The 27,756-nt window shown below is 48.5% G+C and overlaps 1 long non-coding RNA gene across 1 annotated transcript; it reads left to right on the top strand.

Moving 5' to 3' along the window:
• Positions 1–23,269, top strand: LOC141424740 (uncharacterized). Its single transcript, XR_012449612.1, has 6 exons — positions 1–2,658; positions 11,391–11,520; positions 15,378–15,533; positions 20,077–20,161; positions 21,837–22,076; positions 23,023–23,269. It is a non-coding gene; the product is annotated as an uncharacterized lncRNA (long non-coding RNA).
• Positions 23,270–27,756: the final 4,487 nt, after the last annotated feature.

The raw sequence follows: 27,756 nt of genomic DNA, 5'->3' as shown, positions 1-27,756 counted from the left end.
TGGCTCCCGGAAGCAGGCATTTCTCTTACTAGATGAGTCGGGACAGAATCTGCTTACTAGGGAGACTTTCTTTGGAAATGGATGGAGAGAAGGAGGGGCAATGTGGAGGGGGGTGGAGTGAGCAGCTCTGACTGAGAAAAGGTCTCTCCTGCAATTTGGGGAGGAACTGCAAAGCTGCAGAACTAAGGAACTGACAGCCAAGAGTTTGCTGATGTGAGATGAAGGAGCAGAGGAGAGGAACCGCTCTGAGCCTAGGAACAGGGATGGAGGACCTACTCCGGCCTCATAGAGCTGCATGCTGTCTCTGAGACTTTCTCCCTCCACTCTAGCCAGCCCCCACCCCCATCCCCAGCAGACAGAAGCTTCCATCCCTCCTGGACATGGGGTCAATGGGGAAAACTCCAGCCCCGCCAAGGATCCCCTCAGCCCACCAATTATACCACTCTGTCAGGCAGACAAGGCTGCTGGGCACGAGAAGGGGCCCCATGCCTATCTCTGCCACCCTCTACTTCAGACAGCCATGGTGGTGGGTGACGGCACTGAAGAGTCTCCATGTCATCCATTTCCAGGAGAAGCTGGAGGAGGGCACCCTAGGGCCCCAGGCAGTGTCAGGGGCTGATCCTCTGAGAGGGAGCCCCTAGGGGCTGGGATCTACCTGGATCCCTGGAGACTGAATTATAGTGGAAGTTGAACCCTTGGGAAGCCTCAACCACCTGAGTCCAGTCCCTGTCACCACTTTGCCCTGCAGTTCCTCAAGCTGAACTCTATCCAGGCCTGGGTCAGTTGTTATGGGGCCCAGGGTTCAGTTGCCTTGGGGGAACAGCAGATGAGAGGCTCGGACACACTAGAGAGCACAGGGCCACTTTTCCCACCTTAAGGAGCGCTGACTCACATGGGCACTTTGATAAACAAGACTGATTCAGTAGGTCTGAGGTGGGGTCTGCATTTCTAACAAGCTCCCAGGTGAAACTCTGGCTCGTCTATGGACTAAGCTTTGAGGAGAGAGGCCAAGGTCTACAGTCACACCAGGACCTCCACTGCCATGTTGAGGTCAGGAGGTTTTTTTAAAACTCGGGTGCAATCTGCTGCCCTGGGATGTTGCCAACATCTGGATATTCAGGCTCCATAGCTGCTGATGTGGAATCGAGGTCAAGGACATGGATTTGGCGTATGGAAGAGACCAGAATTGTATCAGACTCTGTTATTGCTTTACGTGTAAAATGGAAATACTAAGAGTACCGCCTCCAAGAAGTGCGGACTGACTGAACTGAGTCTGGTGCAAAGTAGCTGTTAATTATTACTATCCTTGGTCTACATCACATTTCTTCTGGATGCTTCTACAGAACAGACAAGGGAGTTTTTGCCTCCTGCCAGGTGCCCCTCCACCCCAAGCCCTAAGAATCTGCATCTGCCACCTGGGCTGCACCACCTGGAGGACAACAGAGCAGGAGAGGAAGCGACAGGAGGCTGGGCAAGGGCGTCCCCCGCCCTGCAGCTCATCAGTGACTGGGCCAGACATGTGGTGCACACTCAGCCCTCTGGCAGCCGGCAGGCTGTTTGTTCAGATGAGGTTCTGCCAAAGCCAAATGTTCTTTTGAGGTAGCAGAAACTTGGACGACAATGCTGGGAATGACTCCACTCCAGCACAGTAATGAGCTCAATCCCGAAATGAGGGTTTCTGGCTTGGTTTGTGCACATGTTCACTTCTGTCGCTATTGTCTCACGGGAGCTAGAGTGAGGGGGAGGGCAAAGGAGTGAAGATTACCTTTTAAAAGTGTTCCAGTCGGTCTGCACCTCTTGGGGACAGTACTCTTAGTATTTCCATTTTACACGTAAAGCACGTAAAGCAACAGCAGAGTCTGGGTACAATTCTGGTCTCTCTGATACACCAAGTCTGTGTCCTTGACCTCCATTCCCCATTATCAGCTATGGAGTTATGAGTGTGCCAGGCCTACTCAAGTGTTAGACCATTCTTATATTCAAAGTGGGCGTCAGGTTTTCCTCCAAGTGGCCCAGACACTGAGGGCCCTGATGAACTCCAGGTTCTGGCACTTCCTGTCTGAACTTCTGCCTTTCTGAAGTCCTTGCCTCTGGCTGGGAAAAGTAATTTCTTATGTTGCAGCCTTAGCAGGCTGCCGTGGTTCAACCTGCAAGTTCTGCAGTCCAAAGGCCTGGGTTCGAATCCCAACTTCTTTGCTTATGCCTCTGGGAGATCTGGGCCAAATTGCTTACCTTCCTAAGTCTCAGATTCCTAATTTGTAAATGGGTATAGTGAGATCATTCACTTTTGCTAGGTGACTGACAGGGTTAAAGAACTTACTTCACATAAAGTGTATATCAAGGCTTAACAACAGCAAGCACTCCAAATGAGTTCACAATAAAGCGTTGAAATCTGGGTAAGTTAAACATCATCCTGGAGGCCAAAGTCCAAGATAAATAGGGAAACCAGGGGACAAGGGCAGGAGTTCTGCAGCATCCGAGTGTTGGAAGCTTCCTGGGGCAGAGAGGGGCCTAAAGCCCCAGCTGATGGGCTTCAGAATCTGGGGAAGGGTCTCCCTCAGGAAGAAGTGTCTGACCAGGTAGAACCCAGGAGGTGTGCCAGACTGAGGTGGAAAGGGGCTCTTTCTGCTAGTGATTCTCACCACGGAGCTGGAGGAGGTAAAGTAGCCCATTCCTTTTTCTGGCTGGGTGGCATTCCATGGCATGGACACTCCCCAATTTTTTTATCAACTCACCAGCCAGTGTTATCTGAGCTATTGGAAGTCTTTCACTGTAATGAATGAAGTGGCCACGAACACTCAGGCAAAAGTCTTTCTTCAGATGTAAGCTTTCCCTTCTCTCTAGGAGCAGAATTGCTGAGTCCCATGGCAAGTGTACACATATTTAACTTTAGCAAAGCTGCCCAAGCTTTACAACTTTGTATTTCCACCAGCAATTCATGAAAGTTCCAGTTCTTTCCTCCTTGCCCAACTTTTGTCATCTGAGAGAATGTGGCTTTGACACTGCCTTTTGCTACTAACGAAAACTTCAAACTCCTTGAGGTTATATGGTTACTTGTAGATCTTGCCTAGTGGAGACGAAAATAAGTTCTATCCAAGAGAATGTATGACCCTCAAGGTTATCAGGTTTTATTGCTCTGTAGAATATTAGGCTATTTTGATCTAATATGGCATCTTCATTCTGACAGTTCTTTTTAGAATTACTAGTAGTAGACTATTTTTATAGCAGTTTCAAGTTTACAGAAAAATTGAGCAGAAAGTAGAATTCCCATATGCCACTTCTGCCTGGCACAGTCTCCTCTATTCTTATCTTCCCTTAATTAGTGTGGTACATTTCATAGAGTTAATGAACCAATATTTATATATTATTAACTAAAGTCCATAGTTTGCATTAGGGCTCACTCTGAGGTGCACCGTTATGTGGGTTTGGATGTTTGTATTGTGATGTGTTTCCACCATTACAAAATCATACAGAAGTTTCACTGTCTCCAAATCACCTACATTGCACCTAGTCCCTCCTTCCCTTCCCTTGTGACGTTTGTGCTTAATTTTATGAAGAGTAAAACGGTTCAAAGAGAACTAGTTTACCTTCTTTCTGGTTCCTTCATTAATGAATACCATAAATGTTTGACATGTTTATTCTGCATCTGCATAAAGTCATTGATTTAATCTTTTGAAGATAATATTTTTACCATGGAAGAACAAAGGGAAAAGGATAGCAGATAGTGTTTACTTCTCAAGTCTAACCTTTATATGTTTTTTTTTTTCTTTTCTACTCAACTATGAGAGTGGGAAGGACGGAAGGAAGGAAGGAGGGGAGGGAGGGAGGGAGGGAGTGATGAACCCTTTGAAGGTTAGCTGGGATGAACTGATAGACAATTAATGAGGAGGGAAGAACACAAATTTATTTAACAGGCATAAGGAAAGGAGAGTGACTTCCCAATGGCCCAAAGAGGTTCAGATGCTTATATACCCTTCTTAACAGGGAGAGAAAAATGGGGGAATGGTCCCTGAGACCAGCCAGTGGACTGTGAATGCTTCTCTTTGGAAGCTGAGTGGGCCCAGGGGGACAGACATTATCTGTGGACAATCTATGGGATGGTCAAAGGTGGAGTGCATTGGAATGACAAGTATCAGATAGACGTCCGTGTAATTCCTCAGGGTGCTCTCAGAAAAATATGGATGAAATACCTGTTTCAATGTTGTTGACAAATTTTAGTTTCTTTGGAAAGAAATTTTCTAGTCAAATAAGAAAAACTTCAGAGAAAGCCCTTCCCTAAGCCTTCAGGAGAGAAAGACAATCAAAAGATGGAGGGGAATCCAAGAGACCTTGATTCTAAGAGTTTCTCTAGCTCACATGTCAAAGCACCACACTGGGGTGCTGTTTTCTGAGCCCCAACAGATGAATGGATGAACAGGTAGGTAGGCAAGAGGGCCCTGTATCATGAATGCATGGATTGATGAATGGATGAATGGATAGATGCATGTATGGATGTGCGCATGGGTGGATGAACAGATGCACAGATGCATGCATGGGTAGACGGATAGACGGATGGACGGATGGATGGATAAAGGGATGGGAGGATGAGCAGCCATTTTCCTATGAAAAAAACATGCCAGTGGGGAATATGTGCAGCACAGGCAAACAAGATCTTCCCAAGAGTGTCCAGGACTTTGCCTGGCATCCTGTGTTCATAGAGGTGGCACTGGCCCATCAAAATCAGGTTTGGGAATTAGTTAACAAAGGTCCACTGCTTTAATGTGGCCTCCCCTGACCCATAAACTTTCTATATGGCAGTATCCAATGCAATGGTGTGAGAGCAAACTGGATGTTCTGAGCTGTAGTGGGGCTGAGTCACCCCTGGTTGCTGTGGCAGCTCCATTTCTGCCCTAAAGGATCCAGTAACAACATTCAGGGTTCAATAGGTTGTTCACTGATTCTTCTAGATAATTATGCTGAATCAGAGAATATGGGACAGGTGTTAGAATCAGGGCTAAATTCCCCTCTTAGGGTCCAAAAGCTCCCCCAGAAGATGTGGGGATGGCAGTACCTTCCTTTCTCCTTCCCTCTTTTCTTCCTCCCTTCCTCCCTCCTTTGGTCCCTTCCTCCCAGGAAAAGTCTGTCCCCAGCCCTGGGCAGAAAGGAGAAGCATGTAGGGCTTAGTTCCAGGGCAGGGACTTACTGAAAACCTTTACACAGCCCAGACCTGGCTTATGGGAGGGGCTCATGTGAGGGGAGAAGACTCCAGCCAGGCCAACATGACCTGTCCCCAGCCCTGCTCCCTCTGCTCTCACCATCACTGTGGACCCTGCAAGGCAGTGCTGGGGCTCCATTCAGCAATTGGGGTTACCAGATTTGGGTCACCTGATCTGGGGGCCAAAACGTTCCTGGTCTTGTTGAAGAAAGAATTTGAGGACGGACACAAAGGACGTAAGCAGGGGCAGATTCAGTGAAAGCAGAGCAAAAGTGCACCCTCCAGATGGGAGAGTGGGAAGGCCCAAGAGGGTCCTCAAACCCTCAAGCTTTTATTGGGGTCTGTGGACATGGGGCGGTCAGTCCTGGAAAATGAGTTAATATGTCATTAATTTCCAGAAACTGGGTTATGCATCATCACCTCCTCCCACAGGTCTGGCAGGGGAGTTAACGGCCTGGGATGATGAGAACGGTGCTGTTGTTTCTCACAGGCTGCAGGGGCTTTGTGTCCATTCCTTCAATGTCAGCAATCTAGGATGTGATTCCTTATCAACATCCACGCCATGGTTCTCAGCCGGCAGGTTTCCTAACCCCCTGCCTAACTCCTATATCATAGCACCAGCCAGGGACTGCAAAGGAGAAAGAGTTTAGAGAGCTGAGTCCCCACCCTTGCTCTTAGCCCAGGCAGCCCTGGCTCCAAGTTCAGCCACAGCAACATGCACTCAAGGCTCCTCCAGAGCAAGCCTTGAGGCAAGGCACTGTGGGGACTCACGGGGACCCACTTTGCTGCTTTTTCCGAGAGAAACCAAATGTGTCTCTTAAAGCCATGCAAGAATCTGTGCATTAAAAACTTCCCTTAAAAATGCTTTCTTAGGCTGGCAGTAGTGACTCATGCCTGTAAACTCAGCACTCAGGAGGCAGAGACAGGAGGACCATGAGTTCCACGCCAGCCTGGCCTAAATAGTGAGACTGTCTCTAAAAACAAAACCAAGAAATTTCCTTTGGGAGTTACGGGAATCAATCCTGAAATACATGTCAAGCAGGGAGTAGCTCCATTAGCCACATGAAGGTCCCCAAAGCTAAGCAGTCTTGCAGGGAAACTAACAGCCCAGGTGTCCTCAGCTCTCCTCAAGCAGCTCTCTCATTAGGAGGCAGAGCAGTGGTCTCAGGTAAGGCCCCAGCCCATCTAGACAAGGCCCTCTCAGCAAGCCTATCCACAGCCTGGTCCTGCTGGACACTATGCTCCCCTTTGCCGCCCGGGTGACTCTTAGCCCCCATCATACAGCAAGAGCTTCCAAATATACAGGAAGGGCACAGGTTGGTGTGGTTGGACCATTTTCTTTTGCAGTTAGCCAGTGAGAGGTAAGGTCTATGGACACCCAACATTTACCAAGTAGTGCAACCATCGTGAACAATGACGGGGGTCATCATGACAGTGGCAGGGAGGGTCACTGTCTTGTCCAACTTCACTAAGCAAAGGAGAAGCAGTCACAGTGGGATTCAAGGCTGGCTCTGAAGTTCGTGCTGTCTCTCCACTGCCCCAACTGGGAGAACGGCCATCAACCCATTCAGACACCCTCATCTCTCTGTGCTGTGCAGCAAGTGGAATATTCCTTCTGTAAAATGGGTACACATGAGGCAGGTGGACAAGACCTGGGTTTCCACTTCTTAGAGGGCATCAGAATCCCTAGCTACTCCAGGTATAGTCGTCAGACCAGCAGCCTTACCTAGGATGGTCAGAGGTGGAACCTCCAGCCCCAGGAATACTGATCCAACCAGCAGTGGCTTTGCTGAGTCATCCCTGGTGTACCCCAACCCCCCAAGGCCCTTTAGGAAGCCCAGGGATGGGAAAGAAGGACCACTTGTCACCAGGTAGTGTCTGGTTGGTGAGGAGAGAGGCTCTGCTTTCTTGAATAGGGAGGGAGCTTTAGTGGCCCTCCTGTCACAGCTTCCTAGAATATTCTTTGGAAGACTTGGGTCATCTTTCTCTTTCCATTAAGGTCTCTTGTCAGGCACAGCCACTGTCTGCTCTGTAGTCTTCCCCAGAACATTCTGTCTTAGCCAACATTCTTCAGTTTAAGTAAGTGTAAATGAGCTTTAGAGGAAAGGAAGTAGACCGAGAGAAAACAGGGAACTCACAGAACTCAAAGGCAGGAAGTGACTGGTGAGAACTGACCAAGCCCCTCTTATGGACTGTCTTGGGTCTTCCAGGTGACAATCTGTCTTTGTAGGTTCCCCTTAGTCCTTCACCTGGGAGTTGGTTTTCCAAGCTTCTCTGCACACACAATTATCCCGCCTCCCACCCTAGCTCCCAAGTTCCCATCCTCTGCCCCACCTGGGAGGGAACCCTCCTCATGGAGTCAGCTGGCATCAGCAGAACAGGGCAGGTGACAGGGCGCTGCTGGTGCCCATTCATCCCCTCACAGTGCATCTTCCAAAGGGTTTGGGGCTGAGCACAGATGAAAAAGTCATCAACCACTGTGGAGTAGCAGGGAGGAGGTGGACTCCCATGTCACTTGAGTTCAAGGAAAGCAAGAGAAGAGCAGCCAAAGGACAACCCCAGCAATGGAAGCAAACCACCCCTGAGTCCTGGGTGCCTCACGATCTCCAGTCCCTCTACCCACACTTTCTCGTGGGGAAGGTAGGGCAGCTACATATCCATTTTAGAGCCATGAAAAACAAGACACAGAACAAAGTCCTGGGACCTTGTGAGGTGGAAGAACTTGATTCTGGTACCAAAGTCCGTAGCCTTGAAAGCAGTAAGAGATGAGAGAAGGAAGCAAATGGGGGAGGGTCACAGGATTGCTTCATTGACCCTGACCTACTGCTCCCTACAGTCACCTGAAGGATTTTCAGACTGTGGTGATGCAGACCCGCTCAATCAGAATATCTGGGGATGGGCGTGCTGGTGTGGTGTCTTGGTCTCAGTATCTCTGGCTGGGAAATGGGAATGATAACAGCTCCCGCCTCATAAGGTTGCCATGAGGATTTAATGACGTGACTTGGCAGGAGCCCTTCACCCAGGGCAGGAAGTAGGATGTGCCTAAGAAATGGTGGTTGTCACTCCTGCTGTCTGTAATTGATTGTTATAAGCACCCAGCAAGGTGGGTGGTGTCACCCCATTATGTAGATAAGAACCTGTGCTTTGGTTGCTTAAACAACTCAGCCAAAGCCACAAAACCAAGAAGTGGCAGGACTGGGATTCGAACCCAGCACCATCTGGCTCTGGCCTTTAAGCAGAGTTGACATCATACCATATTACTGAGCTGTGGGTGCCCCAAGTGTTCCCCATCCACAACTTCATGATCCTGACATTAACCTTGACACAGCTGGCCAGGGAAGGCAGAGGGCATCTCTCACCCTCACCACCCTTTTGGCTCTTTGTCAAGTTCATTCATCTCTTCCAGTGGCTTCACTCAGTGCTAGAAGTTGAAAGGTTCATATGGCCACAACAGAGACAGGACTCTTGTGGGAAACCAAAATAGGAATTTAAGATAATCCTGAAGTCTGGCCCAGGCTAGAACAGGGTCCTGGGACCCCAGCCCTCTCCCTTCTCTCAACCTCCCTCTCACATCTGTCCCCAAACCTCTTTGGACATCGACTTCTCTTCCTGTATCCATCTGTCCACCCTGCCCTGGTTCTCACATGGCTGCTTCAGAGCTATGGGTCCTGAGAGCTGCCTCTGACTCTGGCCTGTCATGGCTGCAAACCTCTCAAAGTCTCTCTAGCTTGTGGTCTTTCAGCCTCTGCTCCTGCTGTCAGCCACTGGGCTTTCCACGTGTGTCACTTCAAATCTCAAGAGGAAGAGCTCTCAAGAGAATGATGGCTGCTGACATAGTGGTTCTGTTGGGGCAGAACTTTGTCCCCAAGGTCATCTCAGAGGGCTGCCAACCTTGGGTTTTTGGCATAGTCCCTGACCCCTACCTTGGGAAGAGGGATAGGGAAAGAGAACAGCTGCCACATGGTGCCTACACTGTTGCCCAGCGCTATCCCCTCCAGCAGAGCGGTGGGCAGGTTTTCAACACTGGCACCTGGAGGCTCCACCCACTTGCCCCCTCCCCATAATTCCCACTCACTACCTGGAAGCCAAGAAGAGGATGGATGTGTGAGAGCCAAAGCAAAGGAGTAAGTCCAGTGAGATTTCTAATATGAAATTTCTCTTTATTCATTGTTTTCATTATTATTTTAAAATATTTTATCAATATAATATATGCCAATATAATATAAGTCAAAGTACTGCAGTTCCCAAACTGCCTCTCCACCTCCTGGTTCCACCCTTCAGCCCTGCCAACACTTTTGTTTTAGACTTGTGACCACCGGAACTGTAAGAGAGTAAGTTGGTGTTGTCTTAAGCCACTAAATTGTGATAATTGTTACAGCACCCATAGGAAGCTATACAATGTTCCTTAAAAAAAGAAATGAATATATTTCATAAGCTGGACATTTTGTAAGTCATCGTGTTTCCCTTGTTTATTTCCTTTGGGCTTTGTGGGTTGTCAGAAAGCTTCCATCTGAAGATCCCTGCCAGTGGCCTTCAAGCCAAAACAAACACAGGAGCAGGAACCCGCTTTGCCTACTCTCGGCAGAGAGAAGAAAGATCAGGGCCTGCTGTGAGGTTGACAGTGGGATTTTGAGCCAAGGGAGTTGGTGTAAGACCAGGCTCTGCAACCTACTGGCTCCAGGACCCGGGGCAAGTTACTTACATTCTTGTTATGTTTTAAATAATGATTGTTTCCCTAAAGGTTTATGTGCGGGAGGCTTGGTCCCCAATGTAGTGTACTGAGGGGTGGTGGAACCCTTATGGGGTGGGGCCTAACAGGAGGTAATTACGTCACTGGGGGCTCCATCCTTGGAAGGCATTAATGCCTCTCTCTCAGGACTGGGTTAGGTCTTGTGAGACTGGAGTAAATTCAGCTTTCTCAAGCTCACTCTCATTTCCTCTCTTGCCATGAAGACCTCTCTTTGTCAATCACCACCTGCCACCCTCAGTGTGCTTCTGCCATCTGATGCCACCTGCCCTCACTGGAGATAGCTCAGCCTGTACTTTCTCACCTACAAAACCGTGAACCAAAATGAATTTTTGTTTACAATTTACCCTGCTTTGGGCATTTTATTATAGCAACACAAAATAGACATCCCTAAATCTAAATCTTATCACCTGTCAAATTCACTCAACATTTACCCCACAATAGTTGATGAAGCTGTTAGCATATGGCAATGTTTTAGTCAGCTATGTATCACAGTAACAAATACCTGAGATAACCAGCTTAAAAAGAAAGGCTGGCAGGCAGGATGGCTCAAGTGGTAGAGGGTCTGCCTAACAAGTGTGAGGCCCTGAGTTCAAACCCCAGTACTACCAAAAAAAAAAAAAGAGAGAGAGAGAGAGAGAGAGAGAGAGAGAGAGAGAGAAAGGTTTATTTTGGCTCACAGTTTTAGAGGTTTCAGTCCATGGTCATTTGGTCCATGCTTTTGAGCTGGTGCCGAGCACACGGTAGAGGATGGTGCTCAGCTCATGGTGATCACGAAGTGCAAGACAGATTAGTGATGTCTGCAAGGCGAAGGCAGAAGTGATGGTGGCTGAGCATTTGCTTGTGAGCTTAAGGGCCTCCAAATTCTTCCCAGCTCCACCTCTAGAATTCCAAACACTGACATTGAAGTGGCTTCTTCGGCACATGTGGGCCGAGGAACTGGGTGAGAAGTCGTGTGTGTGCGCGTGTGCATGTGTGTGTGATGGGGTCTTACCATGTTGCCTAAGCTGTTCTCCAACTTGTGAGTTCAAGCTGTTCGCCCACCTCTGCCTCTCAAGGAGCTGGGACTACAGGCATGAAAGTCCAGAATCTTCCTGGAACATGCTGTTTAGGAAGGAAGAGAAGACATTTTGCATAGACAAAATACTGGAGCAAAGTAACACCGATGACCATCCAATGAGGTTGGTCAGGAAGGGCTGTGTTTTCCAGCAATGGAAAACATTCTCAAAATCCAACCTAAACAAGTAAGGCCCTGGCTTTTGCTCACTTCCTCCTAACCTATCTCCACCTGTTTGGGCTGCTTCCATTGTTCTCCAGGTGGCATATAACCCTTCTACTAAGAGCTCCAGGTTGGACCCAGAGAAACCTAGGGTTGAATTCTGGCTCTGCTGCTCACTCGTTGTGAGACTGTGGACAAGTTACTTCATCTCTCTCATCTCATCTGTTTAGATGACCGAACAGCAGCATCTGCCCCTCCAGCTGACGGCAAATGAAAAGCCCTAGCACACTTAGCAAGGTGCCTCTGCCCCCACACAGAAGTGGTGTCGCTACATAGGTGAAAGCCACCCAGCTCACCAAGGTAAGCAGGAGGGATGGCCCTGCAAGATAGGAGAGGTGAGGTCACCTCCTCCTCCTCCTCCTCTTTGCAGGTCAAGTGGCTACCATTGCTGTGGTGTTTGAAAGCCTGGTCCCTGTCTAGGTTTTGCCTCTCTACCCCAGACTGTGATCTGTGCCCCACCAGGTGTATCTGAGCCTTGACTTCCCCAGTGGGACCAGGGCTGGGCCATGGCAGAAGCCTGTGAGCTGTGTTCCTACTGTAGCTGCTGACTAGGCCCCTGAGCCCTGGGGAGACCCTCACTGTGACTTCAGACTTGAGGGGAGTCAGAGGGCCAGGCAGGGCCTAGAAGACAAACAGCCACTTCCCAGTGAGAGGACAGAGTGCTATCTGGAGGAAGTAGCCAGATTTGCTTCCTTCTGGGAGTGCTAGGGGGGCATCCCTGGGCCTCTGAATCCCTTCACCCCTCCATGGTCTCAAGGAAGACATAGTGTGGGCAGGGAAGTCTCTTCATTTCTCCTGATGTGGGCAGCTGCCCCCAGCCCTCAAGGACACCTGCTTAGGCCTTCCTGGGAGGATGTAGGCCATTGGCTCCTGGTGCTCTGACTGTCTCTTTGTGTCTCTGGGTTTGTCTCTGCCCACTTCTGTGTCAACTGAGTCATTCTGTGCCTGGCTCTCTGCCCCCATCTCCCCACTGTTCTCAGGGTCTCTCTGTGCTTCTGTCTTTCTCTCCTGCCCACTTCCCTACAGCAGTCCCCCTCACCCTAGGTCTCCTCTCTGAAAAGCCATCCATCCCCCCATGTGCCAAACCCCAGGCCTCAGGGGTCTCTGGGAAGGTGGAGTTTGGGGACCCAGAAGCCACAGAAGCTGCATGGTGAAGCTGTTAGGCTCCCTTGGAGCTGTAGCTTTGCTGATTCCCTCTTTTTGGCCACTTAACATATTGTTTCTAACATATCCCCCACAGAGTGACACACACACTGGCCTCCTCTCCCCCAGGGCCCCTTCCTTCCCAGGTACTTTGTCATCCCACCACCTCTCGCCTCCAGGAGAACAGGCAAGGGATAGGCAGCGTGACCCCAGCTGGCAGGATCCGAGGGCTTTCCCACCGCTCGGCTTATCCAGCTCGCAGGTTTATAATCACCTACGTTTGGCACATGTGGGGCTAGGATGGCATAATGTGGACTGAAATGCCCAGAGCCAGGGGTTTGTCCATGTGCCCAGGAGACCCTCCTCACCCACAAACACTCGGGACCACCCTTTGGTCCCAGGCACTACATGCCCTGGCTGGCAGCACAGCTGGCCTCAGATTCAGCTGGCGGGGTGTCTCTGCCTCACCATTGGCCTGTGGCTCCACCCAGCCTGGTACACCAGCATCCCAGGCATCTCTCAGCAGTTGCCGAGACCTTCCAAGTTCACCCCATTGTGACTTTCAGCCGGCATGTCCAGGCCCTGTGTTAACTGGAAGGAGGCTGGCACGACACTAACCAAGAACTCCCAGCCAATTTCCTCAGCACACAGCTTCCCGTTCCGAAGCCACCTCTAGACCGGTCCCACAAAGGGAGCCCAAACCAGCAAGAAGAAAACCAATCGTAAAAAGGTGGGGACTCTGGATTTTTATGTCAGGTTCTTGGGGGTTCAGAGAGGTCCTTTCACATAGCCTGGCTGTGGCCTGTGACAAGGACTGAGTATCTTTAACTTTCCCGAGTTATCTGTCCAGCTACAAAGCCCTTGGCAGTGGTCAAGGGCACACAGAATGCTCCAAAGGCAGGCAGAGTGACTGAGGTTGGAAAGTGAACTGCAGAGGTTTTGTTCATGTTGTTGCAAGTGGTGCACCTGAGTGATCTGGGGTGATGCAATTGTGACACAGCCAGCAGGGGCAAGCGATGGTGGCTTGGGCTGGAGCAGTGTCTTCAGAAAAAGACCTGTCCCTTTGCAGCTGTTTTTGTTGTTATTGGGGGTGGGGGTAGTGATGCTGGATTTGAACTCAGCACTTGCTAGGCAGGCTCTCTACCACTTGGGTCATGCTCTCTAGCCCTTTTTGTGTCAGCTGCTTTTGAGATATGGTCTCACATTTCTGCCAGAGGCAGTCTAGACCACCATCCTCCTATTTAAATAAGATCCTCCTATTCATACACTTCCCGCAGTAGCTGCAAATGACAGGCAGGCACCACCAAGCCCAGCCACTGGTTGAGATGGGGTCTTGTGACCTTTTCTGTCTGGGCTGGCCTTGAACCATAATCCTCCCAGTATCTGCCTCCCAAGCAGCTAGGTTACAGGCATGAGCCACACTTGGGTACAGCTGGTCTTGAAGTTGGGCACTGGAGCCTTTTCCAGAGGTGGGACAGGTAGTGGTAACATCACAGTTCTTTTGCAGTGTAATGTGTGCAAATTCTAAAATGCTCAAGAAGGAATGATTTTTTTAAATTAACTTTTTATTTTCCAAAAAAGAATTTGAGCCTCATTGCTATCTTCCTAAGTCTGCATAATTGGTGATTCTCTGTTCTTTTGTTTTGTTTTGTTTGTTTGTTTGTTTGTTGAGACAGAGTCTCTCTATGTAGCCTAGGCTGGCTTGGAACTCACTATGTATTCCAGCCTCTTGCAATTTTCCTGCCTCTGCCTCCTGAATACTGGGATTACAGGAGTGAACCACACAGCCCCACTGTCTGTTCTTTTTCTCCCCCTATTCTTCACATACTCACCTTCAAGGCCTGAGTTCATGATTTGCTCATTTTGCTCATTTGCCCACTACATGGATCTGTTTCTGGTTTCTTTGACTGAATCCTCCTGGTCTTAGGAATTACACACACACACACACACACACACACACACGAGGAAACCATCAAAGAGCAGAGGCCAGGAATTCGTGGCTCTGCCACTCACCTGCCTGGATCCCCCTCCCCCCGCCAGAGGTTTTCGGACCCAGCTCTGCCTGAGAATGCTCAGTGATGTGCTGCTGGGTGTTGAACAGCAGGCTCTGAGGGAGAAGGGTGCTGAGTGCTGGTCCTGTCACTTGCCAGTGTCTGTGGTGTAAATATTCCTCCACAGCTGATCTCACACTACCTGTGTGATGTGTGGACCTGAGTGTGGGGCTGGAGAGAGATGCCACAGGCTCTCATGAGCCTGCCTTGCTGGGCCCCACACAGCCCACGAGATCATTATGGGATGGATGTAAATGGCCTCTTAGGCCACATGTCACCTCCCTCATCCCCTCTTGCCCCCAAGGGTTTGGATGCTCCTCCCTCTGAGGCACTTTGCCCTAGGGCCAGATTCTACCTTTTCCCCTCAATCCCTGCTTCCCTCCCCTTTCTCCTAGCAGCACAGAAAAAAGACAGTCAACAACCCTCGTCAATCCACTCACTGTTCAGCCAGCCAGAATCCCATACTCTGGTTTTATTTTTTACAGAACTATAAACCAAACTGGATAAATTTATTGGGGTGTTTGGCAGATATGCAAAAAATAATATATATATATATTAGTCATCGTGGAGATGGAAGCAGGAAGTAGGTGGTGGCCCCTGAAGGGACAGACCCCTGCTGAAGTGGCCAGGGTGGTATGGGCTCAGGGAGCCCCGGCTGTGGAAGGTCATGTCCTACAAATATGATTGTGGTGGGTGGGGCTGAAATGGACTCAGGAAAGGAGGAGGGGAGGCAAGTCTGGGCTGGGGACTCAGCCTGGAGCCCTGGGAGAGTGCAGAGGAAAGGGGGGCTATTATAGGGGTGCAGGGTTAGGGAAGGGACTCCATGAACTAGCTGAGGGTCTCTGAGTTTGGGAAATTATACCAGAAGCTCATTTAATTCACAGCTCCAACTCTACTCTCCTGATCAGAGACAGAAAAATGACCGTGTTAGTGGCCAATTAATTCTGTACCTCTTCCCAACAGGGAGCCTCTTTCCCCTGAGTGTGGAAAAAATCAGAGATGAGAGTCCAGCTGGCTGGTCTCACCGCCTGCTTGGTGAAAACACTTCGCCACCCCATGGCTTGTGACTCTGTTGTTTACACACACGTATCTTTCACCAAGCCTGGGCTCTCCACAGAGGTATCTATTGGGTGGGATACTGACACTAAGACCCAGGGATCTGTCCCCACACTGGAGGGGACAGTGTGGGTTGTGTGGGTTCCCTCCTGGGGTGTTTCCAAGGGAAATTTTTCTGAAGCAAGACAGTTGCCTGATGTGAGGCTTTAGTGACAGGGACTCCAGGCCAGTGGGCAGAGCAGAGAGAAGGGAGGGGACGCCCTGGAACTAGAGGAGGCAGATTACAGACTGCTGCATCTCAGCACCTCCAGGGCCAAGTTTGGTCCTCACTTACCAAAGGGCAGGGTCATGCTGACCCTGGCATTGTCCATCAAGAGACAACTGCTACCAACACACCTTCCTTGTGGTCCTTGGGTACACCTTGGGCATTTGCAGAGGTGGTCACCCCACTCCACCTCACTGAGGCTTTGGCCTTAAGCTTCTGATGGAATAAGTGCCAGGTTCCCCTTAAAAAAGTTGGCACCTGAGCCACTGCCCACTGATCCCCCAGCACATGTGTGGGAAGAAGTAAAAAGGCAGGTCTGTGTGCTCTTTCCCCACTCCCTCCATTTGTAACATGGCTAGTGACAAGACTCTAGAGCAATGCCACACCTGGGATATTGACATGGTGATTAACATGTCCGTCTCTGTGCTAGGGCCCCTCCCATGTCCCTCCTGTCCCTTACCTCCTCAAACCTGGTGGCCACTAATCATCGTGCTGCTGTAAAAGCCTGTCACTTCAGAACACTCTGTCAGGATCACGAAGCTAAAAGCTTCTGGGATCGTCTTTTTATCACTTGCGTAATTCACTGGAGATTTAGCAGGTTGTTGCATGTGTGAGTTTTTCATTGCTGTGATAAATCTGATGTAAACAACTTAAGGGAGGAAGGATTTATTTTGGCTCACTGTTTCTGACATTTCAGTCCATCATGGCGGGAGGGAGTGGGGGGGGCGGAAGGCAGTGAAAAGAGCAGCTCACAGCATGGAAGCCAGGAAGCAGAGAGAGAGAGGGAGAGAGAGAGAGATAGAGAGAGCCTAAGCTGGGGGCTCTATGGGATGGTGCTGCCAGCATTCAGGGAGGGCCTTCCCCTAAGTTGATCCTGTCTGGAAACACCTTCATAGACACACCCGCATGGTGCTTTAATAATCTCCCAGGTGTTTCTCAATCCAACCAAGTTGCCAGTTAAGACAAGCCATCGCCCTATGTGTGTTCAAATTCATTCCTTTTTATTTCCAAGCAGAATTCCATGGTACTGGTGGACCACAGGTCATTCAGCTGTTCACCCAGTGAAGAGCGTCTGGATGGCCCCAAACGCTGCTATGAAATTCACATGCAGGGTTTTGTGTGGATGTAATTATGCATTTCCTTGAGATAAATATCCAGGAGTGCAGTTACTGGGTTTTATGGCAGTTATATGTTCATTTTCCATTTTGGTAGAACTGGAATTTGAACTCAGGGCCTCATGCTTGCTAGGCAGGCACTCTACCACTTGAGCCACACCACCAGTCCTTGTGTTCATTGTTTAAAGAAACTGAGAGTGTTCTCCATGGTGGCACCAGTTTACATTCTCTCCAGAAATACCCAAGTGATCAGATTTTTCTAAATCCTCACCAACATTTGATGTTGGCACTATTTTTCATTTTAGCCATTCTGATAGGCCATTGTGTTTTTAGTTTGCATTTCCCTAATGGCTAATGGTTTCAACACCTTTTTTTTCTTTTTTGTAGCACTGGGGTTTGAACTCAGGGCCTCATGGTTGCTAGGCAGGCACTCTATCTCTTGAGCCACTCTGCCAGCCCTAAACATCTTTTCATTTTTTTTGGAGGTATTGGAATTGAACTTAGGACCTTGTACTTGCTGAATGAGCATTCTACCACTTAAGCCATGCCCTCAATCCTTTTTGCTTTAGTTTTTTTTTAATAGGTTCTCATGCTTTTATCTAGACTGGCCTCAGATCTGGATCTTCCTGCCTCTGCCTCCCAAATAGATGAGATTATAGGCACGACCACCTAAACATTTCCCCTATGCTCATTTTTCATCTGTATATTCTTTTTAATGAGTTACCTGTGTGAGACTTTTGTCCATTTTCTAATTGGTTTGTTTGAGGTTTGCAGGGGTTTTGGTTTTTTTGTGGATCAAACCCAGGGCCTCACTCAAGCTAAGCCAGCACTCTACCATTGTGTTTACCTCAAATTCCAGGGCTCTTTGCTTGTTCACCGCTGAGTTTTGAGGTTTCTCCTATATTCTAGACATTAGTCCCTTTTACTGTATTTATGTGGTGGTTGGTTGATGCCTTAGAGCCTGTTCTTCAGTATCTCTGGAGCGAGTCAGTGGTGCTGGATTACTCCAGCAAGCATCTTTCGCCAGGATGCTTGACTTCTGCTGCCCTTCACTGTCTTCAGACGTGCTGAGTGCCCAGCTTCCTACAGGTCACCTTCCTGCAGGTGGCTCCATCCTACAGTGGAGGTCATCACCATGCTTCAGTGGGAACAATGGGCTTCTCCAGATCGGTCCTGAAGCCATTTCAAAAAGTCCCCCGAAACTTTGAACCTGTGATGTCCTACTCTACCTTTTTGTTCTTTGCCACAGAACCTGAACAGGGTCTACATAGACCAAGTGTTGCCGAGAAGGAGTGCAGGATGGGGTGCTGGGCTCCAAGCTCTCTGCAGTCTCTATTGGAGTGGGGGTGAGGACCAGCAGGTCACACGACATCTGCCCCTCGCTTTTGAACTGGAGGAATAAAGAGGCCGGCCCGCCCCTCCCCTCTAAGAGCTCTGTGACTCTTGGAATCTTTTTTTCAAGAGGTTGAACTGGTTCACTTCAGAAGCTCTGGTTGTTTCTACAGCCTGGACTCAAGCAGAACAGGAACGTTGGAAAATTCCTTCTGCTCCTGCTCTCAAAATCCTCTGGTGCCTGACCTCTGCCCCCTCTGACTCCATACAGAGAGCAGGGGAGCATGAGATGGGTCTTCACTGCGTCCCCTATGAGGTTGTCTCAAAAGCCACATTTACGACCCCCCCTTCTTCTCCCTCCTCTCCTTTCCACTGCCATGGCCTCCCTGGGCCCATAGAGGGGGTTCTGGTGGGAAGGGAGGATTTAAAACCAGTCCATCTTTCAGATGAGCTGCCAAGGGAGTTTGTTTGCTCTTCTTTTTCATCAAAACCCCAAATACCTCAGCAGCAGCACCTGCAATTTTTCCTAACACCTCCTTTGAACTTGCTGCAAGTTAAACCGTAGAAGGTTTCCTCTCTCAGTTGTGATTTAGGCTGCCTTCCGCCATGCCGTTTGCTTCCAAGAAACACCCTGGACCTCCCTTCCTACCCACCTCCCAACAACAACCAAAAAAAAAAAAAAAAATGGAAATAAGAGCTTCCACAGTAGCGCCCTTCCTTGGCTCAGCGTGAACACGGTGAAGAGAATAAAGCCCTCGACCCCTCCTCCTCCTCCTCCTCCTCCTCCTCCTCCTCCTTGTCTCGGGTACATCCAGACAGGACAGATGTAATTAGCAGCATTGCCTCTTTGTGTGTGCAGAATAGATAGCAGGATGCCGCCACCCACATGGTGCTTTGGCAAATGTACCGTCACTCATTTTCACACACAATTCAATGGGCCTTTGAAAAGAGCCTACAACAAGCAAAGAAAGGCATGGAAAAAACCAGAATGACGAGTCAGCCCAAGTTCCAAAGTTACTTGAGAGTTGCTGTAAGGACAGTGAAGGCAAACCAAGCTGATCACTCCTCAAGTCCAAGTTCAGAAGGATGGAGACTGGTGTTCACCAGGAGGCAGTCAGCATTGTGCGAGGTCAATTCAGGGCTCCTTATGTAAGGCCCTGGGCCTTACATTTCTTCCCACATGCTTAGTGGCCCTGTGGGTCCCTGAATGTCTGTCTCTGGACTTGCAGTGAGTCTCCAGGAGATGGCTTGGAAGAGACCTCTTGGTGACCTCTAAGGTAGTGGTACCTCGGGAACTGCAGCCACACAGGCAGCACAATTCTTCCAGCAAATCGATGAATAAGCAGGCTATCTAGCCCACACCCCACCAGTGTGAGCACCCACCCCTCCACAGTGTCTGTCCTCATGGAGCCCAAGGGTTGTAAGGTAACCCTCATAAAACCCAGGACCCACGTGGTCCAGTCTTAGCGGTCAGAGGTAGGAGAAGAAAAGTCTCATGTGTTTTCTTTTGTTTCCCCAGAAACTAATATCAACAAGGAGCCAGACACCAAGCTCTGGGAACATATTAGCCTCTCCACTTCTCTCACACAACACTCCCACACCAGCAGCACCCTGCCTTTTGCTCCAACTTCCTGTGCTGTGGAGCAAAACTTGACCTCTCTGTGCTATACAGAATCCTTCTTCTATAATAGGGGAGGGGAGAAGGTGGGCCCATTGGCAATGGGGGGACGGAGAAGGCCATCAAAGGCCATTTCCTCTGGAAACAGAGGAATGGGTTGATATTTATCATCCTACCCTGCATAGTTCATGCCAGTATTAAAACAAATCGTGCCTCTTGGGATGTTTTTTCTCTCCCCATCTCACTTTTGGCATTCCCTCTGGGTGAAAATGAAAGCCTGAGTCCCCATCTTGCTTGAGAAGCAGCTACCAAAAGCACAAACCACCTCTCAGAGTGGGAGAAGCTTCTGGACTCTGCTCAGGTGAGGTCCGGTCGTTGGGACATCCCACAGTTGGTCTCCCAGCCCTGTGTGAATGCTGGAGGGGATGGGGACAAGTGGGGACTCTCCTCCTGCCTTCTGAGGCTGAGCAGACAATGCCAGACTTCTTCCCAGTGAGCCCTCCCTGAGGGCTCTCCCTGCCCTGTCCCGCCCCTCACCCTTCCTGCCCAAACCCCTACTCCCAATGAGGGGCCATGGGTGACCAAGGAGACAACATAGAACTGCCCACACTGTGCTTGGTGCATAGTAGATGCTGACAGATCTCAAGGAAAATGATTTAAACTTGATCAACGAGAATTCTGGCAGCTTCTTTGCAGAGCTGAGGCTATTTTCAAGAAGGGCATTGGAAAAGTGTCACAGTCAAGGACAAAAGCAGCAGGGTGGCCACCCAGTGAGCCTAAGAACGCTGGGTCTGGGGCTTCATCTGTAAGACAGGGCTGCTCTGCAGGCCTCACAGGCCTCATACCTCAGTGGAAGTATGTCTGTGTGAACTGGAAAGCGCTTTATAAACTTACAGGTTGTTGTTATTCTTGTTATTCTTAAAAAGGAATTATAGAAAAAACCGAAAGTTCAACTTAGAATTTTAATAATTCACCAAGAAAATAATGGTATTTTCATTAAAAAAGACCCTTCCAAAGACCTCCCACCTAGTAAGCTGTGGAGAAAATGGCCTCATTTGGAATTGGGTGGGGAGGGGGACACAAGGTGACATTTGTTGATATCCCTGGAGAACTGTAACAGTACTGTTAGATCCGCCCTGACTCTACATCAAGCCTGATATCTGTTCCTAATGTCTCTCCACTCAGCTGCTGGGAGAACTCAGGGCCGGGTGAGGCTTGTTCAAGTCTAGGCCAACCCAGCCCACAGCTTGGTGATTGTCCTCAGTGACTGTTATCCTAGATATTCTTAGCCAGCACATATCCGAGAGAGCAGGTTAGTGAGGGACATCACAGGCCACTGTGATCACCACTGACTGGATGGAGACCAGGCCTCACTCACCAACCTCTTCCTTTCCTATCTTTTTTCCATTTTGTTCCCTGAAAGTGTGCTCTCTGTCAGAGGTGACCTGAGGGGACTTGTCCTAACATATAGGGGGACATTGGGGGTGAGATTTGTTTAAAGCTCGTTGATGTCTGCCCTGAAATTCCAATGGCCCTTCTCCTCCACAGGAGAAATGTGTTTGACAGAAAGGGACCAGGGCCTGAGCAGAGGGGCTCCAGACCAAGAATGGGGCATTGCATGCTGGGTGGCCTGGTCCCCGTCACCAGCTGGCAGTGACTGGCCCGCCTCTCAGCCTCCTTCCTCATCTGAATGAGGAGCGCTGGCTAAGCCTTGCTCTTTTAAGGATCTTGTCACCTCCATGGTTGCTAAACTAATGGCGACAGTCCTTGAGGTGGCCTGGGGGTTAATAACCTATAAAATCAGACATCTGTGAATGAAGTAGAGCAAAGATGGCAAAAGGACTCAGAGGGAGAAAATGACCTCAGGCACCGGGGCCAAGTCAGACACCAGCAGAGGGTCTGGCCTCTGTTTTCTAACAGTTAAGGCGGAAAACAAGACAAAATTAGAAAGACTTGCTGAGTTGTGTACTTTTCCTGTGTAATTAAACATACTGAAGAATCTGCATTCTGGGTCTTTCTGTGCCTGCCTTTGACAGAGCCAAGAACAAGACCTTCAACCACCGGCTGATGGAAGAGGCAGAGATGCAGGTCAGCCGGACATGTCTGTCAGTCCTCACTGAGAGTGACAGCAGGCTTCACACAGACTGTCCAAAGGCAAGGCCTCCAGGGACTGAGGAAATGGGCTGCAGGCACGTTATATCCTGGAGACCTAGTTACACGCAGCCCCAGAACTGGAGTCATCTATCCGTGTTTCTCAATCATGGCTGCACAGGAAGGTGAACTAAGCAGGCTTGGAGTGTCTGAACCCTGCATATTTGAAAGCAAGTCTGGCTTCTGACAGTCCCCTAGGAGATGGACAATAGGCCCTGGGAATCTCCTGCCTGATAAGAGAGTCCTTGTGTACCTGGGGCCTTGGGCCATACCACGGAGTGTGTGCCATCAGTGAGGTTTGTTGTAGGAGCATTGGGCACATGTGTAGGTGTGACCTCTGGAAAGGCTGGAGACTTGATAGCTGTTGTGCACGTTCCATGGGGGGTGTGTGACTGACCCTCAATAAGAAGCCCTGGACGCCAAGGCTTGGGCAAGCTTCGCTGGCTGGTGTACTCCTTGCAAGTCACCACAAGCTATGACCAGGAGGAATAATGTCTTCTCCGCTTGACCCTACTGGGAGAAGACAGCTCGAACCTCCTGGGCTCCATCCTGACACCCCTGCCTTTGCTAGTTTGAATCTGTCTCCTCACTGAGTATAACGCATAACTTTTCTGAGTTCTGTGAATCCTTCTAGCAAATCATCAAACCTGAGAGTGATCTTGTGCACACCCAACATGATGGTTTTAGAAAAACTTAGGACCACTGGAAGCCTGGTGTGGTGATTCACACCTGTAATCTCAGCCACTTGGGAGGTGGAGGGAGCAGGACCATGAGTTTGAGGCCAGCAAAGTTATTAAAAACCTGTTTCAAAAATAAAATGCAAATAAAGGACCTGGGAGGAGAAAAAAAAAAGAGGGGGAAGAGACCAGAGGGCTCATTTTTAGACAGCTATCCATATGTCCAGAGCCTTCTTCACCAGATCCCCTGAGAGGAGGCATGGAGTAGTCAATTTGTTATGTTTCCCGGATGTTTCTGAGTAAGGTCAAGTTCAGAATCACTGCTTTGGGGAAGGTGGCGGGTTCTCTGTGTGCTTAGTTGAGACAAACCTGTGCTTGTTTGCTTTGCCTTCAGGCCACTTGTCATCCTTGCAGCTGGAATTATCAGATGTTACTCTCATACTGTGACTCCCAAGGTCTCTTCCAAGGCACCCAGACGCCTCCGCAAACTACAGGAGTCCCATGGATTATTTTAAATCTTCAAGGGCAGTCAACATTGAATTACCCCAGGGCAGCTCACAATTTCAACACTTGACTAGATTACACTCCTTTTAAAGGAGTCATATCTTTGCAAAGCTGTTTTCAGCGGCTGTTGTGACAAAAAGAAATATGCGTGTCTGAAATTGTCACAATGAAACCTATTCTTCCATATAATTAATATTCACTAATAACGAAAAACTCAACAAGGGACAGGAAATTAGCTGGTAATGTCAATGTGATTCCGAGGGCTTGAGATGCTGTGTGACCACTGGCATGCACATCTCATTAGCAATTTTGGGTGTTTTAGATTGAAATGGAAATGCTCTTTTTTTTTTTCTTTCAATTTATGTGAGTCAGGCGCCTGTGACTCACTCCTGTAATCCTAGCTACTTGGGAGGCTGACATCAAGAGCGTTTCAGTTCAAGGCCAGCCCAGGCAAATAGTTCATGGGACCCCATCTCCAAAATAACCAGGGCAAAAACGGGCTGGAGGTGTGGCTCAAGCTGTAGAGCACCTGTTTTACAAGCATGAAGCCCTGAGTTCAAACTTAGTCCCACCCCCAAAAATAAAATTATGTATGTTATTCTTTTCAAAAGCTACTAGTATTTATTAAGACATGAATTCTTATTAAGATGTTTGGATCCAACCTTAAATAAGTCTAACTATTCAGTTTTTGTTTGTTTGTTTAATCTAAGGACAAAATGACTGAGTCAGTAAGGGAATCGCAAACCGAGAAAACTGCCTTTGGACTTATGGAAAGGGACAGTGAGCAGAAGTAATATGATTTCCTTCTCAGAAGTGAGGGAAATACAACCTAAAGCAAACCAAGAAAAAGCAATAAAACAAATCCAGAATACAGGGCATTTTATATTCTACTTGGTCCCTTCAAAAAATTCAAGATTATCAAGTAATAATTAGAAAAAAAGATGGGAGAACTGCTATAAATTGAGAGATGTCACAAGTTGGGTTCCTTGATTGGATTCTGGCTTGATAAAGGACATTTTAAAGTGTTCTATAGACTGGGAAGTTTAAATGTGTAGTAGGCATTAGAAGATACAGGGAATTGCTCATTTCAGTACAATAAATGTCCTTATTTTAGGTAAAGCATCATGTCTAGTTTTCTTTAAAATTGGCAAAAAAAAATGGGCAAAGGGGGGACTAGGGCAGAGCAATAACAATTAAATGCAGGCGATGGCTTTATTGTAATCACATTTATACTTTCCTGAGTGTGTTGAAATTTTCCTAATAAAAGCTTTTTAAAAGCTGGGCATAGTTGTGTACACCTGTAATTCCAGTTACTTGGGAGGCAGAGATTGGAGGATTTCGGTCCCAAGCCAGAGGGGACAAAAATGTGAGACCCTACCCTCAAAAAATAACTAAAACAAAAGAGCTGGTGACTCAAGTGGAGCACCTGCCTGGCAAGCGTGAGGCCTGAGTTCAAACCCTATATACCAACAAAAAAACCTTTTTTTTTTTTAAAGTGATGTGTCAGGCACATGTCTATAATTCCAGCTATTCTGGAGGTGGAAATAGAGGACCAGAGTTCAAGCTGGCCTGGGCAAAAAAAAAAAAAGGTTAGCCAGACCCTACCTCAGTGTGGTGGGGCATGCCTATAATCCCAGCCACTCAGGAGGCAGAAATAGGAAAATTGTGGTTAAAACTCAAGCACAAAGTTAGCAAGTCTATCTGAAAAAACAGGCTAGGCATAGTGGTGCATGCCTACAATTCTAGATACTCAGGAGATAGAGGTAGCAGAATCATAGCCTAAGTCTGGCCCTGGGCAAAAGTGCAAGACCCTATTTGAAAAATAAAATAAAGCAAAAAGGACCAAAGTATGGCTCAAGTGGTAGAGCACTTGCCTAACAAGCTTGAAACCCTGAGTTCAAACCCCAGTACTCCCTGACTCACCAACTAAAAAATAAGCAATGTGTCAGTGGCAATTTATCAGCACTGAAGAGGTAGGAATGTAAAAATGGGGCAGATCCTCTGAAATCCCTCAGCTTTGCCACAAAACTGTATAAAGGAAAAACAACGGTGCCTGGCTGCCGAAGGTTTTGTGAAATGGCCAAATTCCCTAATGGGGAAAAAAAAAAGTACAAGAAAACTTCAAAGGGGTCCAGGTATGAAGGAGAGGTCACCTACTCTCACTCCAAATGGCTGGACCAGGAATTGGGGACAGGGCACAGACATTTGCTCTGTGCTACCAACTTAGAGATAAGAGACAGAAGGCAGAATAATAAGCAAGAGTCCTGAGGTCCTCAACACCCCACCCCCAACATCACTGCAGACCCCCTCATCCCAGGAATGACATCGAATCTTCCCCTGTCTTCTCACAAAGATACTTGCTGTGGTCTGAATATTTGTGTCCCCCCACCCAAAAAAACATGTTGAAACTAATCACAAAAGCAAAGGTAGTAAGGCAGAGGGCTTGCTGAGGTGATTTAGGTCATGAGGCTGATGCCCTCACAAGTGGAATTAGTGCCCTTTAAGACAGACTCCAGAAAAAAAGGGAAAGGACTGGCAGAGTGGATCAAATGGCAGAGTGCCTGCCCAGCATGTGCAAGACCGTGAGTTCAAATCCCAGTGCCACCAAAAAAAAAAAAAAAAGAGGCTCCAGGATGCTGCCTGGCCCCTTCCACCATGTGAGGACACAGCAATATTCTATCTATGAGGAAGTGGACCCTCACCAGCCACAAAATCTGCCAGTGCCTCGATCATGGACTTCCCAGCCTCCAGACCGTGAGCAATACATTTTCAATGTTTACAAGTCACTGAGCCTAAGGTATTTTGTTATAGCTTCTCACATGAACTAAGGAGAGATCCCTCAAAACGGTACCAGAGCTGGAAGTTTTCTCTAGGTAGATCTCGTGGTAGCAACCTGTGTGCACATGGAGTGTCACATTGAAGATGTGATATGTCACTGCACATTAGTCATGCCTCGGTTTAAAAAACATCATTTTCTCTACAATGGAAAAAATACATCCCAGTTTGCTGAGGAAGCAAGGGTGAAGTTGTAGCTTCTTATTTTAGCAGCTTCAGAAATAATAACTATGTTTTGGAATGATACCTGAGGAAAAAGAGGAGAATTTGAATATATACTTTTAAAATTAAGCAATGGGCAAGAGAGAAGTTTAACATCTCAGCCGTTGGAAACCTTTAAGCTTTTGTGTACACGGCCAGTCATTTCTTGATCTTGTTAATGTGACTTTAGTAGTGGGCACTGTATTGTACACAGTCCTGCAGTTTTTAAAGTAATAATCCACATCAAAACATTGCTTCCAAGTATTTTTTTAACTGGCATTAGTTTTTTTTTAATGAATGAAATGAATAGAAGTCTTCCACTGATGGCCCTCTGGGAAATTTGGGGTCTTTGAGGCCAGCCAAGGCCAAAGTAGGGGTAGGGACCAAAAACTAGTGAAAGGACTTAGAGGAAAGTCTCAGTGAATGTCCAAGAAATGCCTCAGAACCTCCTCTTCCTGCCAAACAGCCCTGGTCCTGGGAACAGAAAGAGGGAGGCAGTTGCCAGTCTTCCAGTCGGGTCCCTGCCACTGTGCCGCTTGCACCTGAAGTCAGACCACTGGCCTTGGTAACCTGGCACAGACCTGGCAGTTCCTCTTGGACCTGGGCTCTTTTTTAGCACAAGGTCCTAGCACAAGATCTTGCACAACTGGACTTGGGGAGAGATCTCCTCACAGCTCCTTTCTGGGGAAAGGGATTCAAGCAGGACATTGCCCAGGGCCTCCAAGGTCCTCCCACCTGCAGGAACCCTCATCTGCAGTTAACCCATTGGCTCCCTCCCTCCACAGCTCACCAGCTCCTCCCTGAGGTAGACCTGGGAACTTCAGGAAGGCTGTCTGAGCCCAGAACATCCTGTGGGCAGCTCTGCCCTGGGAAGTCATCCTTGTTGCCAAGTAAAAATTACAGAGATCCAAATGGTTCCTCAAGAGAACATCTGCTGGATCCCCATCCCCTTCATCAGATGCAAAGTGTCCGGAGAGGAGACAGCCCAGTGCCCAGCCTTCTCATTACTTCCCCCAAAGTGGCCCTCAATCCCTACTCGGTGATCCCTCCACACTACCCTTCTTTCAGCCTGGCCACTTGATAAGACCCTACCTTCAGGTTGGAAGTGGAGTCATATCCAACTGCTGGAGCACCTGCCACCCAGGTGTCACTGTGCTTTAGCTCGTTCTCCTCTGGGTCCTCCTGCTCTGAGAAGCCAATTAATTTGGAGACTGGATTGTCTGAGCAACATGCAGATTTCACCTACTAACACTAGGGTCCTTCCTGTAACTGCTGGGGGAGGGGCAGGTGACAGTGAAGAGAGCCCCAGCCAAGTAGTCAGGAATCAGACCAGACCAGGAATCTTCAACCTTACCTGTGTGGCCTTAAACAGACCACACAATCTCTCTGAACCTTGGTGGCCCAAGCTATAGAAACTGTTCACCCCTTCTGGCATGTGGGGACACAGTGAGAAGGTGCATCTATGAGGAAAGTGGCTTTCTCCACCAGATACCAGTCCAGCCAATGTCTTGATCCTGGATTTCCCAGCCCTCAGAACAATACATTTCCGTTGTTTATAAGTTACCCAGGTTAAGGTGCTTTGTCATAG

This window comes from Castor canadensis, chromosome 7 (genome assembly GCF_047511655.1).
Source record: "Castor canadensis chromosome 7, mCasCan1.hap1v2, whole genome shotgun sequence".
In the NCBI taxonomy this organism is placed as follows: domain Eukaryota; kingdom Metazoa; phylum Chordata; class Mammalia; order Rodentia; family Castoridae; genus Castor; species Castor canadensis.
The sequence above is the reverse complement of the archived record's forward strand: the minus strand, read 5'-3'. Positions and strand labels throughout refer to the sequence as shown.